General features: G+C 37.4%; 1 protein-coding gene across 1 annotated transcript in view; it reads right to left on the reverse strand.

Annotated features, from left to right (window-relative positions):
• Kiaa1109 (KIAA1109 ortholog) overlaps nt 1-12,862 on the reverse strand; it is a 231,795-nt gene extending 218,933 nt beyond the window's left edge. Inside the window, exons 1-3 of the mRNA XM_004646167.2 lie at nt 12,694-12,862; nt 10,984-11,065; nt 10,555-10,647 (exon numbers count right to left, since the gene is read on the reverse strand). The gene's annotated coding sequence lies outside the window, so the exon portion shown is untranslated. The remainder of the gene's footprint in view (nt 1-10,554; nt 10,648-10,983; nt 11,066-12,693) is intronic.
• Nucleotides 12,863-19,521: the final 6,659 nt, after the last annotated feature.

The following is a 19,521-nucleotide window of genomic DNA, read 5'->3' on the forward strand; positions in this document are numbered from 1 at the left end:
ATTTAGTACGAGATCTATAGGGTCTCACTATGCAGATTAGACTTGTAGTGATCCTATTTTCAGCCTCCCAAGTGCTGGGATTAAAGGCACACGCTACCACACCCAGTCTCAATCACTGTCTCAGCATGCCCCAGGGGTAGGGCCCTCACAGCACACTGGGGGTATTGAACCCCAGTCCCTACACCTGCCTAAGCAGGTGCTTTAGTGTGCTGAGCTATCTGGCCAACCCCTAGCTGATGGTTTGTGGAGGTATCAGTCCATATTCAGCAGTCTCCAAGCCAGAGTGACCTGCTTAAGGGCAATAGTTCAAAGCAGCAGAAGCAGGAAGAGCAAGGGGAAGAACGGCAAGCCTCTTTTCCTCCCTTATACCATATGCTGGTTATCTACCCCAGGGTGGGTTGGTTACACCCACACCATCTCCATCCCTCTCCTCCTGCACAAGATGAGGATGTTTACAAAATTAGGACCCTGGGTCCCTGCACAGTCACTTCATTAAACTTCTGAACTTCTCATTACAACCCCTATAGCTTATCTACCTACTTTGTCTCTCGATGATGATGATCAATAGTAACTGTTTTATGCATCTTTGAATCCACAATACCAATGAGCTTTTAACACAGTTACCATATTCAAAGGTATAAGTTTAAATATTTTATGTAATATTTAAGAAAATAACAACTGATCTACATGTTATAAAACATGCTTTCAAATATTTTCACAATTCACCTATTTGCTCTTTATTCTTTTTTAAAGTCATGGTATTCACTTCAAAATTATCTAAAATTAGAAAACAAATTGTAGCAGTCATTATTTTAATAATATACCAAAACAAAAGCATGAAAATATCAAATAGTTGAATCAAGCACAGTAAACCACAGATTTGGCAAACTTCCTAATTTAGCATCACTGATCACTGTTACTGCGATCATTTTAAGATGATAATGATCCAGTTGCAACAGATACTAAGCTACAACTACACAGGACAAACAAGTTCTGCTGTTCTGTTCAACCATGGAATGACTATAAATACTGACAACACACCATACATTTCAAAAAAGCTAGAAGAAAGCAGAAGACAACATACCATACATTTCAATAAAGCTAATATTTGATGAGCTAAATATTGGCCTGAATTATTTCCATATGTACACAAATTGCACATGTACATATACTGCACATGTACATACACTGAATCATTACATATATTCCATCAATATGTATAATTTTTATGTGTCAACCTGAAAACATTTTTCGAAATTAACCACACACAATTTTTTAAATAAAATATTATATTCAGGGTGTTTTATTTCTCTCTCATTGGATGAAGGAAATAAAATATGTAAGTACTAGTAGTATGGTCAAGTTTTTATAACTATTAATGCACATCAACTGTACAAATTAGTTTCATTATGACATTTCCATACATACATTTGTCATGCTTTGATCAAGCATAGAATTTCAAATCTTTAGTCCTTCAAAAAGACAGGCCACCCTATAAATCAATAATATACAAATAATCTGATAGAAAAATGAATAAAATATAGAATCAAAGATAATTAACACCACTAACAATGAGACAAATGTTATCTATCACCTATCAATGAAATTAGTGAGAACTAGAAAAGACTACAAACGTCTTTCTTGGCAGAGATTTAAGAAAATGTGTACTCATACTGTGTTGACAGAAGTAAAGTAGCAGTGTTTAAAAACAAACACTTTATCAGTTACTATACAAACTACAAATGTGTCTTGGATATACTTCCAGAACTCTATTCCTCAAAAGTATTTCCTCAAGCAGAACGATGATTTTTCAAGGACAATCACTGCAACATCATCATACACTAAAAAACCAGAAAAAAAATACTTCATAGGAAAATAAATGAATTATGGCATACTCTATAAATAGAATGTAGAATTTTTAAATGAGAGACAGCTGATGATTTATAATAGGATATGTCCAGAATGAATGTAGCAATAACAGGAAAAAGTCAAGAAACAACATATACAACCTCCTACTTATGTTCCTAGGGAAGAAATAAGTCAACTGAGCATTATATATAATATACCCTATATATATTTTTTTTAAAACTGAAAAAATACTAGCAAAGCCATGAAAGTGGTCACTGCTGTATATAGCAGTGCAGGATTTTGTAGAAAAGAGAGCCAGTAGTGGAGCAAGACTTTTTATTTGAAACACTGAACTATTAATTAAATGTTTTTCAATTGGCATGTAAAAGTCTACAATTTCAAATAGAAAGTACAGAGGCTGGAGTTTAAGATGCAACATGTAGCAAAGAGGGTTTATGTGCTCACGTACATATCTCTTGGCCTCTCCTTTATAACATTCGCCAAGGAACAGGCAGCACCCAATCCAAAAATACTGTCCTTGTATTATATTTCTTTCTTTGGTTTCTAAATACTTGTATTTTTTAAAGTTAAAATACAAATACTCACTGAGCAATATCAAACTCAAAAACCCTAAGCTCAGAATGTCAGTTAATACCTTAGCAAGCATTATTTTATAAGGCAGTCTAGAGTCTAAGAACAGAAGGAAGAATGTAACATTGTAGAATGAGAGCAGTAGGATTGATGCAAATAAGGAAATAGGCCAAAAAAAAAAAAAAAAAAAAAAAAAAAAAAAAAAACAAAACTAAAAGGAAAGAGATGGGAAAAAAGGAGAAAAAGATGGAGATATAAGGAAAAACAGTAAAATCAGAAGGTTCTGCTTCTTCAGACTGTAGTGATACTGAAGCCCACTGTATAGGCCAAAAGCTGGACTGTATACTCAACTACTTGGGTTCAGGTAACAGTTCTGTCTGTATACGTTTGTGACTCTAGGAAAAATACCTAATATCTCCATCCTGTTTCCTTATGTGTAAGATGACAATTCTAACAGAATCTGTTTCACAGAGTTTTCACAGAAGTTTGGAGTTCATATATACATATATATATATAGATAGATAGATATAGATATATAGATATAATTTAATGTCTGGCACATTGCAAATATTATGTTTTATAAAGGTTAACTGTTGGCAGCCAATGCTTGGTGTCTTGCCACATACTGTTGGCATTAATCTCCACACACAGGAAGACTGCTTATTATGAACACCTGTGACACTCCATTGAAATGCTTTCTGACTGCAGGAAAATGCTTGGCTTGCATTCCAAGGACAAGCCAGAAATACCAGAGAGTTAACAGCAATGATGACAGCTAGGAAGCTGGTGTATAAACATTCAAATTATCCATGCTCTTGACCTAGGATAACTCAAGAGTTTCCCAACAGAAGTGAGCTACAATGGTTACAATGGTAACTGCCAAAACAATGCCCATTATTGGCTTTCATCCCTTTCCTTTCTTCCTCATTCTTCATCAGTATTTCCTATAATCATTTTCCCAAAGAAACTACCTGTTTTTTAATTTCTTTTCCAAGGTCTGGTTCTGGGGCAACATATACTCAGAAAATATTTTTTGTTTGTTTGCTTGTTTTTTTATTGTTACTAGTTCTAACAAATCAAAGAACAGTTTTCTTTCACAAGGAAGATGTTTCTGTATTTTAGAAGATTAAAGGAAACCATACAATATCTAGCATAGTATATGTGACAAAAATGTTTAAGATTTTTAAAAATTTCAAATTCAAAACATGAATGTACAGGAACCAACTTTTCATAAAAAAAATGAACAGGAAGAACAAAAGAAAGAATGGATCTAGATGCAGGGAGATTGTGGAAGATGAAATAATTACTTCTGCATATTTTTTTAAAGTATGAATCAAGTTTATATTTATTGAAACTCTCTTTCATCCTTTTTTTTTCTGATCACTCTCATTCTTGGGCTCTGAACTCTTTTCTACTTAGAGGAATTTCCAAGGCACTCTGCCTTGCCCAGGACCTGTGGGCAGCAGAGGGAGTGGGAGGCACTGATATGATCTAATTCTTCTCACTTCCTCCTCTGGAATTGGTACACAAATGTTTGCTGAGGTGAGGGAGAACAAATTACAGTGTACTACTCAAAAGATCTGCCCATCTGTGTTCAGCCCCAGGGCTATCCTCAGCTACTTGTTATAAATACAAAGTAAACATTAAAGAAATAAGAGAAAAAAAGACACTAAAACAGGGGTAGCTAGAACCAAAACATGTATATTTTTATGAACAACCTACTGTTTGAAGGTCACATACTTGTACAGCAACTTACTGTATTCAATACTATAGCCAGTTCTAACATGATAGTGCACTATTTAGCATAAATGTATGTAAATAGCTAGACATAGAACATGTACAAATATGGAATAAGAGGTCTTTTTATGAGAATATGATACACCCACTGAGAGCAACTTCCATGAATACAGCTTATGGAATTTTAAGTTGCTCTGAGTCAGGGAGTGGAAATGAGTATGAAGGCCTAGAACTTCACTATACACTACTGTAGACTTCATCAAAACTGTATTTTTGAGCTATATTAAGTTCACAAAAACATTTTTCTTTCCTCAACAATAAATTTATATTGGCTAAATGCAACTTGTTCACTTTGTAAACTTTTAAACTACTTCATAATATATAAGTCAAAATATAAATGCATTGTATGTATATACAAAATTTTTGTTTTGTTCTGTGTTTTCAAACAAATCTCACTATGTAGTCCAGGCAGGCCCTAAACTCACTATGGAACCCAAGCTGACCTCAAACTCACGATAACCTCTGACCTCAGCCTCTGGAGAGCTGGAATTACAAGTCTGGGCCACCAGACCCAGCCACAAAAATATATTTTTAAATATCTTTATCCTATAAGCTTTTTTTCTATTATGACCTTCCTTCCTGCTTGCTTTCTCTTTTTTTCCTTTTTTTTTGTTTTCAGTGCTGTGATTGAACACATGGAATGCTAGGGAAGTGCTCTATCACTGAGCGACATTATTAATCCAAATTTTCTTTTTTTAAATTCTTTTAAGCTATTTTTTTGTTTTGTTTTGTTTTGTTTTTCAAAATCAGGGCTTAAACTCAGGCCCCTTCTACTGAGCCATCTCCCCAACCCTCTAAGCTGTTTCATTACAAACTAAGGATGCACACATGACACAGGTTCACGATGATCAATATCACTGTCTTCCACTTCTGCATCTTGTCCCTCTAGAAGGACTTCAGGAACAAGAAAATTGAATCTGTCAGTCATCTCTTGTGATCATAAAGTCTTCTAGAATCCTTTCTGAAGGATCTGCCAAGGGTCTTCTTAGCAGAAACCACCTTTTCCAGAAACATGTGAATGCAGTTTACATCTTTCATCACAGATGTGCTTGTAAGCAGATAACACATTGTGAACATTCTTTTCTATTAATAAAAACCCTCTAATAATGGAGTAAAAGGTTTCAAAATACTTAAGGTATTTGGGCAGTTCTACAAAATCTTATAAACTTTACTGTAAATTAAATTTTCTTGAGAATTCTTCTTCTTATAATGCAGTTTTGTTTTCTCTTGCTTCTTGAGCTATCTGCTCCTATTCCAGTTCCAAAAACTTATTAGTCAACCTCCCAGGAACCATCTTTAGGAGCACTTTCGTATCATCCACATCCATATCCAGACCATAGCTGTTTGACATCTCAACCATAACTGTGCTGATTTTTGGAACCGCTTCACCCTTAGCAAATTATTTGACATCATGAATAAAACTCTTAAGTGCCTTAGTCCACATGCAAGCATCATTCACTTACTTCTTGAGGATATCATCTCAAACCCAAGCAGGGTTCTAGATGCTTTTATACATACTGAATTACATATAGAATTTTTTAAATTGCTTATAAAATTGCATCGGTGTCTTCAATTTCAATAAACCAGGCAAAGAACATCCTCAGGTAATATGTCTTAACTCCATTTGGTGGATCAAAGAGGTAGTTTGAAGGAAGAAATACCACTTTAATATTAGGATGGACATTAGCAAAAGGAAGATATGTATGAGCAATATCAACAATATGCAAAATTTTAATAGATATGCCATTTGCCATTCCCCATTTGTACTTCTCCATTTCACTAATACAGAAAGAGGGCATCTTGGAAGAAAAATTAAATCACCCATTGCTTCTTATTGCTCCTACGGGTAACTGGCAATGTTTGTTTACTGAAGGCTTGAAAAGTCCTGAACTTCTCACTGAGCCAGACAATAAAAGGTTGCAATTCGAAGCTTGTGACACTGCCCCCAGTAAAACTGTTACTTTCTAAAAGTCTTAAAACCTCAGTGAAGACTTCCTTATAGATAAAAATATTTTCAGGCATTCATTTCCATTTTAGGGAGGTTTCATCTATACTGAAGATTTTCTCTGGCAAGTAATTTTCCTCCACAATCAGCTTATCCAGTTTCCAAAATTTCTTCAGGTAGCTCACATCATATAGCACAGACTTACCACTCACTTTCACAGTAAGTAATGAATAATGATTCCTGAGTTACTTAGACCACAGAGAACTGCCAGTAAATTCAACTGTGAGGTTGGGCTGAAACTTTTTCTTCAATGTCACAAATAAAATTTTTGCTTTGGTCATGACTGGCCAGTGCTGAGAGGGGAACACTTCTGTGTCAGATCATTAGAAGTTTCTCTTTATCTGATGTAGGCACTTCTTGAATTTCTGTTTATCATGTTACCTTCAATGAAGCGGCTCCTTAAAAGCTTCCATCACTTCATTCTTATGCTCAAGATCACAGCTATGGGTGAATGGTATCTGCCTAAGGGGTAAGCAATAATCACTAATTTTATACTTTGAAGTCCTTAATCACCTAAGAGGCTTCCAGGTCACTCACTCAACATTACCTCTTACTGCCAGCATTAGCTGTAAATTCTGATGATAAGCAAAACAACATAAGATTTACATTAAATACTACAGAAAATGATGCAATCAATGGACATGGCAAGTACAAGATGTTTAAGGCCACAGTTGGTGTAATAGAGCATACTCTTTATATTAATTACTTTCCTAGTTGCTGGGAGAATATGTAACACCCACCAGTTAAAAGAGGAAAGGTTTGTTTTAGCTCAGTTTGTAGATTTCAGTCCAGAATGGCCTCCTAGGCAAAGTAGCATGTCAGAGGAGAAACAGTTCACAGTAGGGCAGGCAGAAGAAAAAACAGCAATGGCAGTGAGCCTCTTTTCCCTTTTTATTCCATTCAAGCTACAAACTATTGGTTGGTGTCACTCACACCCATGTGGGTCTTCTGTCTTCAGTAAATCCACTCACCTACACCCAAAATTGTGTTAAACCAGAGAACTGATGCAGTATCACATATCTATGACCCAGTCACTCCCAAAAACCCTATCTAGGAGTGCATGATGCTTTGCGGGATATTTTATTTTATTTCATTTTATTTTATTTTACGGAACCGGGGACTGAACTCAGGCCCTTGCGCTTGCCAGAGAAGTGCTTATTCCACTGAGTCATCTCCCCAGCCCCTTAAAAATGGAATAAGGATTTTTTTTTTCTTTTCTCCAAATGCCTTCAGGGCCAGTTTGGCTGGCTTAATTGTGAGGATCAAACCACAGCAACCTGAGCCTGACTGCTTTGTTGAAGCAGCCACTTAAAGAACTGAGCTAAGGGGCAGGCCCCCTGCGGAATATTTTAGATATAAATCATAACACTGTTTTATTTTAAACTTTAAAATATAAGTAGAAAATATTCTAAAGTAATGGTATATAGTATAGAGAACATATAAACCACACAGTCACTTATATACACATAATTGTATTGCTATACCAGTGATGGCAAATCTTTTAGAGACAAATTGTGAAACTGCAAACCAAAATCTACTTATTTATTGGAAAATACTCACATTGCAATTAAATCTGAATACTGGGGCTTTAGATTGTAAAAAACTCAATTCTACATTAACATGTTTTGTCTTTAAAAAAAAAAAGTACAATAATCTTGACACTACACTTTCTTTTTGAGACAGGGTCTTACTGAATTCAAGTGATCACCCCACCTCAGCTTCCTGTGTGCTATACAATAGGTAAATGAGGAGGTTTGTTTACACCAACTTCCTCACAAACATGTAACACATTGCTCTAAGACATCACAAGTACTACAACTCCACTGACAACAGCAATATTTTGTAGTATAATATAGGACCCCTGTACTATTTGTGGTCAGCTGTTGATCACAATGTATTATACAGTACACGACTGTCTTTCAGTATGATCTACCATTAATTATCATCATTAAACTATTATCACATCTTACTAGTATGAATTAGAATACTTTTCTCATTAGCAAGCAGCACCTACAATTCTCACAAAAAGCCTGAGATCCCTGAAGATAAGGAAATCTTAAAAAGGAGATGGTTTGTTTAAAAACAAATTTAATCTCCTTAACAATTTTAGTCAGAGCCAAGCCTATGTATAAACGCTGAAATTTATAATGTCCTATTCTATTTATTAAGCAAACAAAATAGAAAATTATCCTTTTAGGTCAACCAATTTGGTATAATCCTTCCTACCCAAGAACAAGTCATTCCAGGTTCCTTTTAGTAATAGGAGTTTATATACAAGAAACACATTTTCACCTGTTAACTCTAAAGTCCAACAGAATTCAGAGGTAAAATAATAATCATTATAAAATAACAGAAATCCTTTGGCATCTTAGAAACAGAGTAAGCTTTAAAGCAAGTTGTAGGGGGCTGGTGAGATGGCTCAGTGGTCTAAAGCACCTACTTAGAACAAGCTTAGCAAAGCACTGGGACCGCGGTTCAATCCCCCAGCACCACATGCCAGCCAGCCCCGCCCCCTGGTGGGCTGAGCTGGCCACACACACACACACACACACACACAAATAAAATTTAAAAAAAAATTAAAAAAAAATAAAAAATAAAGCAAGTTGTAAAATGGAAAGTTCACACCATTCCCCTATCTTTTCTTGACAGTTTCAGCAAATCACTGAATCTTTCTAAGCCAGTTTCCTAGTAGGAAAATGAAATCTCTCTCCCTTGAAAAGACATAAAAGGCATTAAAAATACAAACACTAAACTCATAGAAAAAAAAATTATCAGTGGTAGCTAAGCTACTATTAATATTCTTTTTAAAGTCAAAAAAATTGAAAGAAATTACATAACACTAAATAATGATCAAAATTTGTCTAATTTCTTATGAGAAAAACACACTGAAGTAACAAAATTTTATAACCAAAAGTAATTGGCAAAAATTAAATGTAAAGATAGTATTAATAACATAGTCCCACAAATACTAGGGAATATGATTCTTAGAAGCAAATCAAATACCAAGTGGAAGGACTATTCTGATAAGGAAAGTGACAATACAAACACTACAAATCAAAAAAACTAAATAACTGTAAAGTATATAATAATGCACTTTATATTAATGTTTTTAATATAATACACTCCATAAAAAGGATTGTAGAGTGTATTATTGCTATTGCTAGCATACGTCCCGCATACATGAAGTTCTGGGTTGAATCTCCAGTACCAAAAACATAAAAATTGTTCCAGATTATTTTGAAAGAAATTTTGACATCTCAAAAGTCATGTCATTCAAGAAAACTGCTGCACTTCAGCAACATTGACTTCTACAGCCAGAAATTAATACTAGCTCACTTAAATATTCAAATACCTTTTAATCTCTTTGACAGCTTTAAAAATCTGGGACTCAAAAATTTACATGGCATGTAATATTTCTTAAAGTCATAGATGCTTCAAAAATAAAGCTTTTCAAATTAACTTTATAGACACCAATCATGTTCCACAATCCACTGCTCTTTCTATAATCTTTCCTGTAGTAAATGGCCCCAAAATCCACTCATTTACAAGTCAGACTTTAAGAGAATTCATTGTATTCATCTCACAAAAATTTTTAAATATTGATTATGTGCACGACTATGACAGCAGACAGAAATGATGCAGATTTCACTTTCCCTCTAGCTTACTAGATCTAATCCAGGTTATCTCCTTTACATCTATTCAATTCACTCCAGCCCTTACTTTCCACATACATTGTTTTACTTCTAAGCTAGATTATTATAAGAGTCTATATAATTGAGTACCAAGCTTCCAAATTTACCATTCTCCAAGTCATCTTCAAGACTGTTATCTATCTGATCAGGTAACTTCTGTCATATATATTTTCAAAACTGTTCTAACTCATCATAGAATTTTAAAATTCTGTCACTATCTTTAACATGAAAAACACTATGCTAAATTCTACCAGAATTCTAGTTTCCCAGTGTGTTGTAAAGCAGCATTAGTAGACAACTCTGTACTATTAACTAAAATAATATCAAAGATTATAAATAAAGCAACTTAGCACATAGACAGTACTCATTTCCTAGCTTTTTACATAAACCACAATACGCTTACAAATAAAATCAAGAAAAAATGAGTTCACAAAGATATTACCTTCTGAAAAATTTCACTGCTCTAAGTACTCTCAAAGGCTACATACAGAGACTACTTGCTCTACTACCAGAAGACCAGAATGCCTGCTATAGGACACTCAATAGATAAAGTGAATTAAACTGCTTAATAATCATGTCTTCTACTCTTCATACAATCATAAGAATAAAAAAAAAACTTACTTGAATTGATCTGGGGATGTAGTTCAGTGGTAAAGCACTTGCCTAGCACGTGCAAAGCCATACATGTATTTGAGTTCAGCCATATGCAATACTCTACAAAGAACAAACCAAAAAGTCAACTAATATTCTTCATCTATAAAACTGGAGAGATTAAAGAGCAAACAAAAGAGAGAAAAGAATCTGACACTTGGTAAGTTAAAGATCCCCTTAGCTTTAATTTGTCAATGTGCATATTAATGATGACTTGTCAATCTGATAGCAACAGACCAAAAGTGACAGTCCAAATGATCTGAGAGGTCACAGTATAAATCACCTCTGCTCTTTCACCATATACACATATTAAACCATATATGAAACAGAAAGTAGTATTTTCTCTGACCTTTAACAAGGAAATTAGATTCTTTTCAATCTTAGTCAATGAATGTTTACCCAAGTTTTTCCAGTCTATAATGCTGGTTTTCATTTCTCTTCTCTTGAAAACAGTCTTCCACAGTGTTTCATGTTAACAAATCTAAAAAGAATAGCATTTTAACCAATTATAGAAGGTTTTCTCACTTTATGAGCAGTGTAACAATTTCAAATTAAAATGACTTAATGTACATAACACATAAAAGAAAACTCTTCAATGTTAGTCCAGTATTACATTTCATTGTTTCAAGTTTTTAAGTTAGAAGTAGTTCTCCAAAGTTTCAAAAACCACTGTACTTATACAAAGGGCATGACAGGAGAGTCAAAGGGTTCTGGAGTTTAAATGATACTTTAAAACACGTTCCAAGTATGGTCCTGAAAAAGATTTCTATCAAATTGTTGGCTCCTCGCTAACAAGAAAATGCTGTAGTTTCTTTTCTATTCCTGGCACCTGCCATGTTTGATTCTGTTTCTTTTTCAGTGGTGGTATTTGAACCCAAGGCCTCTGCACTGCGCTATATTCCTGGGGTTTGTTTTGTTTTATGGTTGGTTGTTCTTGGAGCAACAGGGTTTGCTACCTCACTAAATTATCCACACCTGCCATACTTTTTAACCAAATAAGAATCACCTTGCAAACTCATAAAGCACTTGGGAAATGTCACAGTGTATCAATTAAAACGCTATAAACTAAGCCAAATCGCCTAATTTGAATCATAGTTATTTGGGCAAGTTATATTTTAGATTGGACTATGGGCTTTAATTAATTCTCTGGTGTGTGAAGTGAAAATAACTTTAATATTCTCGTGTATGAAGTGAGAATAACTTAACGTAATAGGATTGGAGGTGAATAAATGGTATATGCCGCACTGTTCAACATTTACATTAGGCAGTCCGCTTAATTCATCTATTTTTATACTTCGTCTAGTTAAATTAGAATAAACCAACTTTATTTCTATTATGCACAGGGTGAAAGCAGCAACCTGAAACCTGATTACAAAACTCCTGATTACAAAAACCATGATTTCCTTACAGAAGAAATTCACAAGACTCCCCCCACCCCACCCCTAAACAAGCGTCTCCAACCCACTGTCTATCCTAGGGCCAACGCTGGGGCACACTGTCTGGAAGGAAAGTAACTTCACCTCCTTCTGCCCTAGACAATGTTTACACTGAAATGCACTCCTCCACAGGGCTGCACAGCGATTCATTAGACAAGAAACAACAGCCTGCCTAGAAACATAGGGGAAGTGCTAGGCTTCACGGCCCTCGCAGAAGCGACCGCCCCCCGAGGCCGGAAGGCAACCCGGCGCCGCTACGAGGCTGGGATCCGACCGGCGCGCCCGCGGTCCTTCCCGCCGCGCATCGGACACCCGCCACCCGCCACCCGCCACCCGCCACCTGCCTCCCGCCACGCTCGGCGTCGGCTCCGCGCCGCAGCCCAGCCCAGCGCAACCCAGCCCAGCGCAGCCCAGCCCAGCGCTGCCCAGCCCAGCGCAGCCCAGCCCTCCGGCCGCCGAGCCCTCGGGGCCTCTCCCCGACCTCCGACACCCCGAGTGCAGGACGCCGGCCGCAAGTGAGAACGTCAGAGGAAGTTGTGGGGCGCTGCCACACCACAGCAGGGAGCGCGGCGCCGCCAACCCTCCCCCGACCCGACCAGGCCGAGGTCCGGCGCCCTGGAACCCGGCGCTGTCCACCTCGCGCGGCACCGGCCGGCCCGACCTAAATCCTCACCTTGGCGCAAGCCCAGGCAGCCGCGAACCTTTCTGGTTTTTCTCCAAGCGCGCCGACGGCCCCGGGCGGCGGCAGCTGCCGCGGCAACACCGAGAGGACGCGGCCTACCGGGCGCTAGCGGCGCCCACACCTTCCAGCCCCGCGCCCCAGGTCTAGCTCCGGGCCGCAGCCTCTGACACCCGGGGGGCGGGCAAGGGGCGGGGTCGGAGCTGCGAGGCCTCAGCGGCACTGCGGCTGCGTCAACTGGAAGCGTTCAACGTCAGGGCGCTGTCGCCTCACGCACGCCACGCGAGCCCCGCCCCCTTCCGCTGGGGGCGGAGCCTGAGCCGAGGCAGAGGTGACTGAGAGTTAGGGAGCCGCCCAGCTACCTAGCCAGTGCGGGGTTGGTGATCCCGGGGCTGATAAGGCCAAGTTTTTAAAAAGGAGACTAGCAAAAAAAGGAATCCATGGGTGTGACGATGCAAAATAAATCATCAGAAAATGGAGGGAAATTTATGACTCCATCAATAAAGGGACGTGAATGTGTTGAAATGCTGCCACACCGAATCTTTCAAATAAATATTATTGTTATTATTAATGAAAGTGGCTTTGCACCAGTTTTAAAGAGAAGAGCTGGCGCGTATTTAGCAGGTGAAGCAAGGCAGGCAACTTCTGAAATTACAGGCTTATCACAGATACTTATCTGTACACTTCTTAAATACAAGCTGCACTATGAAAAGTGAAACAGTTCGAGTTCTGTGGAAGCTTTCATATTGCCCAGACTAGTTGCGGACTTGCACATAAGACAAACAGAAATGCAAACAATAACACACAAGCAATAAATAGCAAACATCGTTTAGCCGGGGGTGTTGGATCAAGCAAATACTGTGAAAGATGTTCTCATTCTTATTTTTCTCTACTTCATAAATTTAAAAAGTAAAGCACAGGGAATTTAAATACTCGTTTAAACAAGAGAGCCAGGATTTGGACCCAACAACCGGCCTCATGATTCGCTCTCCTTGGCCTTATTGGGGACTGCCTCTCAACACTGATACCGCTATTTCTGACTTCCTGCCAGAGCTCACACACGTCTCTTTTCCACGTGGGTGCGGCAATCTAAGAGGAACTGATATGAAACCAAATTTATGACAGAAGGCAGAAAACAGATGAAGGACCATAATTAATTGTTATTCCATAAAAAGAAATGGAAGCCCAGGTAAAACTAGGTCAGAAAGGGACTCGCACCTAGTTTAGATCCTCTCCCCTGCCACCTAGAGACTTCTGCCAGTAATTCCCTAGGATTTCATTCTGCACCTTAACAAAAAAAATTAATTTGTTGAAACTAAGTTCAAGGGAGAATTATAGTAATTCTTAATCTTTGTCCCCTAGTAAATGTACAAAATTTAAGTCTGCTACAGTAAAACTACCAACTTTTCCAGAAAGGGAAACCGTCCCAGTATTATTTCTTTAGGTTCCCCAAACCCAAAACTAAACTGAAACTGTGATCTTTCTCTAACCATGTGAGAGGCTGTGTAAATCTGGAAGTTTCTGCCTCTACTTTCTTTCCAACCCTGTGACAAAGAGCCATGCTGTAACTGCAGATGTGTATTAGGTGACATTATGAAAGTGAATTAGCTCAAAGCCTTTCTATACTGACTTTACTCTAGTGAAAAACTTAAACTCTCTAGCACTAATTTGCTTTCTCTTTCATCCCACCTATTTTCATCTTCACCAGCATGGCACTAAAATAAGCAAGTGGGAGTCCTCTAATAATTTTTTTAATGCTTTAAGTCTTACTTTAAAATAGCTGTAGTTTCCCAGGAAGTCACAAAGATAATGCAGAATCTTTTCATGTACATGTCACCCAGTTTTCTCCAATGTTTTTATCTTACATAATTATAGCACAATATGAAAAGCCAATATTTTGACATTGGTACACTCTGTGTGTCCTTTTAGCTCAATGTCATTTTATCATGGGTAAGTCATGTAACTCTCACTGCATGCCAGACACAGAACTCTTACTTTCTCCAAAGCCCTCCCTCCTGCAGCCCTTTATAATCACAGCTACTCCTTTCCTCCTATAATTTCTACTCTCTGGTAACAACTCAGATTATGTTTTCATAATCTCATCTTCCAAAAATTATGTAAATGAATCCATACACTATGTAACCTTTGGGGATTGGTTGTTTATCTTTCTGTTTAATGGCCTTGAGATCTATCCAAGTTATTATATCAGCCAACAGTGTCTTCTTTTTGTTGAATAGTTTCTCATGGTATGAATACTGCACCCATGTGCCTGATGAAGGACACCTGGGTTGCTGCCAGTTCAGTACTATTGCAAATAAAACAGCTAAGAATTATGTATAGGTGTTTTGGTGTGGAGTAATGATGCTAAAAAATAGGAACATTTTGGGCCACCATTTCTTTGAGCTAAGTGAAGAGACAATGTTTTAAAGGTGAAGACAGGTAAAAGATAAAGTTCAACTCTCAGTTTTCTCTTTGCCCTGGGTCTTCTCATTTATACTCAAAAATTCTTATTCAGAAGGAGGTCTCTGAGTTGGGCTGTATCAGGCTCATGTGATACACTGATATTCTCCTCACCATTTTCTGGAAGCTATTTCTCTTTTACATATATTTTTAAAAACCTAAAAATAAGTTATAAGAGCCAAGGAGATGACTCGGTAGAATAAGCACTTCCCTGGCAAGCACAAGGGCCTGAGTTCAATCCCCAGTTCCACAAATAAATGAATAAATAAATAAAAATAAGTCAATGAATCCAATATAAAACTTAATCTAGCAAGACTGCATGGAGGGCTGAGGAGATAGCTCAGCAGCCTAAATGCCTGCCTGGCAAGTTCAAGGTCCAGAGTTTGATCCTTAGTACCACAAAAAAACAAAAGACTGCATAGAATAAATCTCTAATGATATCATTTCAGGCATAGTAAAAGAATTATTTAGAGATAGTAGAGATTGTTTTCAAAGTAATGTATACAGGTAGCCACTAAACTAACCAAACTTACCTGCTTTCTATTTACACTGGTATTTTCACCATGAAAATGTTTTACACTAGAGTAAAATGTTTTAAAAATGTAAATTATAAACTGTAATTGTCCCTTTAAATATACATTAACTGCCAGGCACTTAACTAACGCCTTATGTTAATTATTTCACTTAGTTCATACAACCTGTAATAGAAGTACCATGTACAAATGAAGAAATTTAGAAAAGTTACATAATATGCCTAAAGTCACACAAAATAAAAAATGAAACCAGAACAATGAATTACAATCATTGCTGTTCACTATTCTATATTAAATCCAAGTAAAGAGAATTATTTGTGACACTGTAATACTGCAAAAAGATAATAATGTAAAACTATAACTGCTTTACAGATAACATAAAGGATGTAATCATGTAGTGCAAATAAGTAATAAAAATAAAAAACCAAGAAAAAAGTAACAATATTAAAACAGCATGTTGTTTGTAGATTTTATTTGTGTCCAGTTTGGTTTTGCTGATGGGGGGTTGAGCCTATAGATCCCCAGGCCTTTATTTATTTATTTTTCTTTTATTTTTTGAGACAAAGTCTTGCTACATTGCAAAGGCTGTCCCTGACCTTCCAATTCTTCTCTCTCACTCTCCCAATTAGCTAATATTATAGGTATACATCACCACAGTTGACTTCTCTATTGCTTACATGCATAAAAGAATTTAATCTACCTAATTCATTATGTTAAAATTATTTTGTGTGCTTAATTCAGGTTTTTATCTTACTATCATGTAATAATTTCTGAAAATCAAAATTACAGTTATTACATACTTCATATAAAAATGAGGATATCAAAAAACTAGGATATCAATCTAAAGTCAATTCTTTATCACTTGCAAAAATCAGTAACATAAGTAAGTACACCAGAGAAATTTACTGAAAAACAGATTCTTGTATTATTTTCCAATGCCTTTTCCCAGTGTCATTTCACTTACCCCTAAACAAAGCAAGGCTCAACTCCTATCATATCATGAGAGACTCAGGAGGCATCAATATTAAAACAAGCCAGGAGGTTTAAATTGCATAAACTAGATAAACTATATATATATATATATATATATATATATATATATATATATATATAGCTGGCAATAGAACTCAAGACCGTGCCTTTGCCAGGAAGGCACTTATAAGTTATCTCCTGAATTATCTACCCAGCTCTTCCAGTGTATTTTGTAAGAACCAAATTACTCATTTTAAAACATTTTCTTATTAAAAAAATTTTAAGAGAGAAGGACCAACATCTATTTTGAAGGAAGATTTATACATCTTTGATATACTAAAACAAAAGTCTGTTTTCTATTAATGATTTGGACCTTAAAGTAACAAAGTCCTACAAATCAATACAAAAACAAACAAATCAATGAGAAAGAGTTATAAGTACACAGATTTTTCAAAAAAGCAGGGGGTTTAGCTCAGTGGCACAAGCATCTGCCTGGCAAATGCAAGGTCCTGAGTTTGATTCCCAGTACCAAAAAAAAGAAAGAAAAAACAATACAATTAAGTTCTAAAAAATGTTGGAAAATAGATTCTTCATTCTCAGGAAAAAGGGCTAGTGAAAGCTGCATAATTAGCTTTCAATAATTAGCTACAACAATTGCAAAAGATAGCAGTTTACTTGGGAAAAAGTATTGGAAAATAGTACAAGAATCTGCTTTTCTGAAAATTTCTTTTGTGTGCTTACTTATGTTACTGATTTTTGCAAGTGAGAGAGAATTGATTTTAGACTGATATTCTAGTTTTTTTGATATCTAGTTCTTTCAATTAACAAAACTCAAGAAGTTGGTGATTTAGAATAAAAGAGATTGGAGAAAACCAGCAACCATTTACCCTGGTGGGAGATATATGAATTGATTTAGCCTCAATAGAGGCAAAATAGAGATATCTAATTTAAACTTTCAGTATTCATATAGCTATGATCCAATGATCCACTTCTAGAAATGAATTTTATAGACATATTCACACATGATCAAAACTTACAAGCTACCTATCACCATGTTGTTCATGGTTGTCGCTTGTTTCTAAATGTGACCCTAAACTTTAGGAGGGACTTTTCAGATGTGGGTGGGTCTAGGGTGTGTGAATATGGATTAAGTGAGTGTGAATATGGATATATGGATTAGTCTCCTAGTCAGATTGGCATACTTCTGGGTATGGCTGAATTAATTTGCTGAAGCTACAATACCTGCCCTGGATGTGAGTGGCATCAACCAATAGACTTGAATACTGGCTGGGATAAAAAGGGAATCCAAAAAGGAAAGCTGCTGCTTTCTGCTTTCTGCTTTCTGCTTTCTGCCTGCCCTGCCAAGAACTGTTTCTCCTTGGCCATGCTCCTCTGCCATAACACTGTTTCTTGGAGCCAGCTGACCATGGACCAAAACATCTACAAACTAAGTTAAAATAAACCTTTTCTCCATTAACTTTGGGTCCTGGGTGTTTTGTCTCAGCAATGAGAAGTGACTAATACATTTATGAAAGTAAAAAGATTCTATAGTTTAGAAAGGTTCATTTCAGAGTTAATCCTTAAAGAGTTCTGGAAGGAACATTACAACATCCTTTGCTGTGTGGGATTAATTGAGAAATTCTGGGCCAATATCTCTCTAAAGACACTGAGATTTTCCTAGAAGAAAAGATAGCCTAAAATTATACAGGCAACAGACTTTGAAGGCACTGCAGAGGAGCCTAAGCCTTCAAAATGGACAGAGCTATTAATATTTATAGAGAAATCCCATCCAAACAAAAAAGCAACCAATCATTGCATTCACTTACTTACAGATAATGTCATGTCATACTTCAAAACAGTGTTAAAGAAAAACCAGAAACAGACAACATTAGGCAAGTTTTTAGTTCTGAAAAGGTTGAGGTCTGATGAGCCAGAAGCAGGTACTAGTGGGCTAAGACTCTCCCAAGGTGAGAAAGGACACCAGAGAGCCAGATTCCTGATGTTCTTATGGAAGGCGACTCTCCTTCCCAACAGTAACCATCTGTCACTTAATCCACCCTTCTGTGAGAAAACGATGTCAACCTGAATGGTGAGCACTGTACAAAATTTTTGGTTTTGGTAAGTTAGGTACATCTTCTAACTTTTTGGTAAGAACATCAGAAAAATTACTGGTGTTTCTGGTAAATTACAAACATTATACAATTCTTTTTTGCTATGAAAATATTAGTTAAATGATGCTTTAAAAGAATCGGGACCCCCAGACCCAGTCCTAGCCCAGGGCTGGTGAGTGTGTGGAGAGCTTCCTGCTACCCTGTGCCAGTGGGACCAGTCACAGCCCAGGCACAGCGTGGGCCAGACCCTCTCCAACCCCTTGGGCCGCCCCCCAAACTCCGAAGTACCTCCCCCATCCCGCCCACTGAGTAGGAATTTCTGCCACATCCGGGAACCCCCAGACCCGGTCCTAGCCCAGGTCCAGTGAGTGTGTGGGAGAGCTTCCTCTTCCCCCTATTTCACCTTGCCCCCTCCAGGCACAGCTCAGGCCTGGCATACAGACCTGGCGTGTAATACTGCAGCTGCAGTCCCTGCAGAGAGAGTAGAGGATAGATCCAACCAGCTAGTCCAGCAGCAGAACATCTCCCCACAGGGGCACAACAGGTTCACCCTCAAGGGTAGCAGTGGGACGGACCTGAGTACAGCAGCCAGACCCAAGCCAGACGCAGCTGGATATGTCCAAACTTTGTAGAGCTGCACCAGAGCTTCAATATGTGCGAAGGTTATAACTACAGCAAAGATCTACAACAAAGGGCAGAAGACAGTGCTACACAAAATGACGAGAAGGAACAAAATGCAGCCTCAG

Source organism: Octodon degus, unplaced genomic scaffold (assembly GCF_000260255.1).
Source record: "Octodon degus isolate 3935 unplaced genomic scaffold, OctDeg1.0 scaffold00256, whole genome shotgun sequence".
Taxonomy (NCBI): Eukaryota; Metazoa; Chordata; class Mammalia; order Rodentia; family Octodontidae; genus Octodon; species Octodon degus.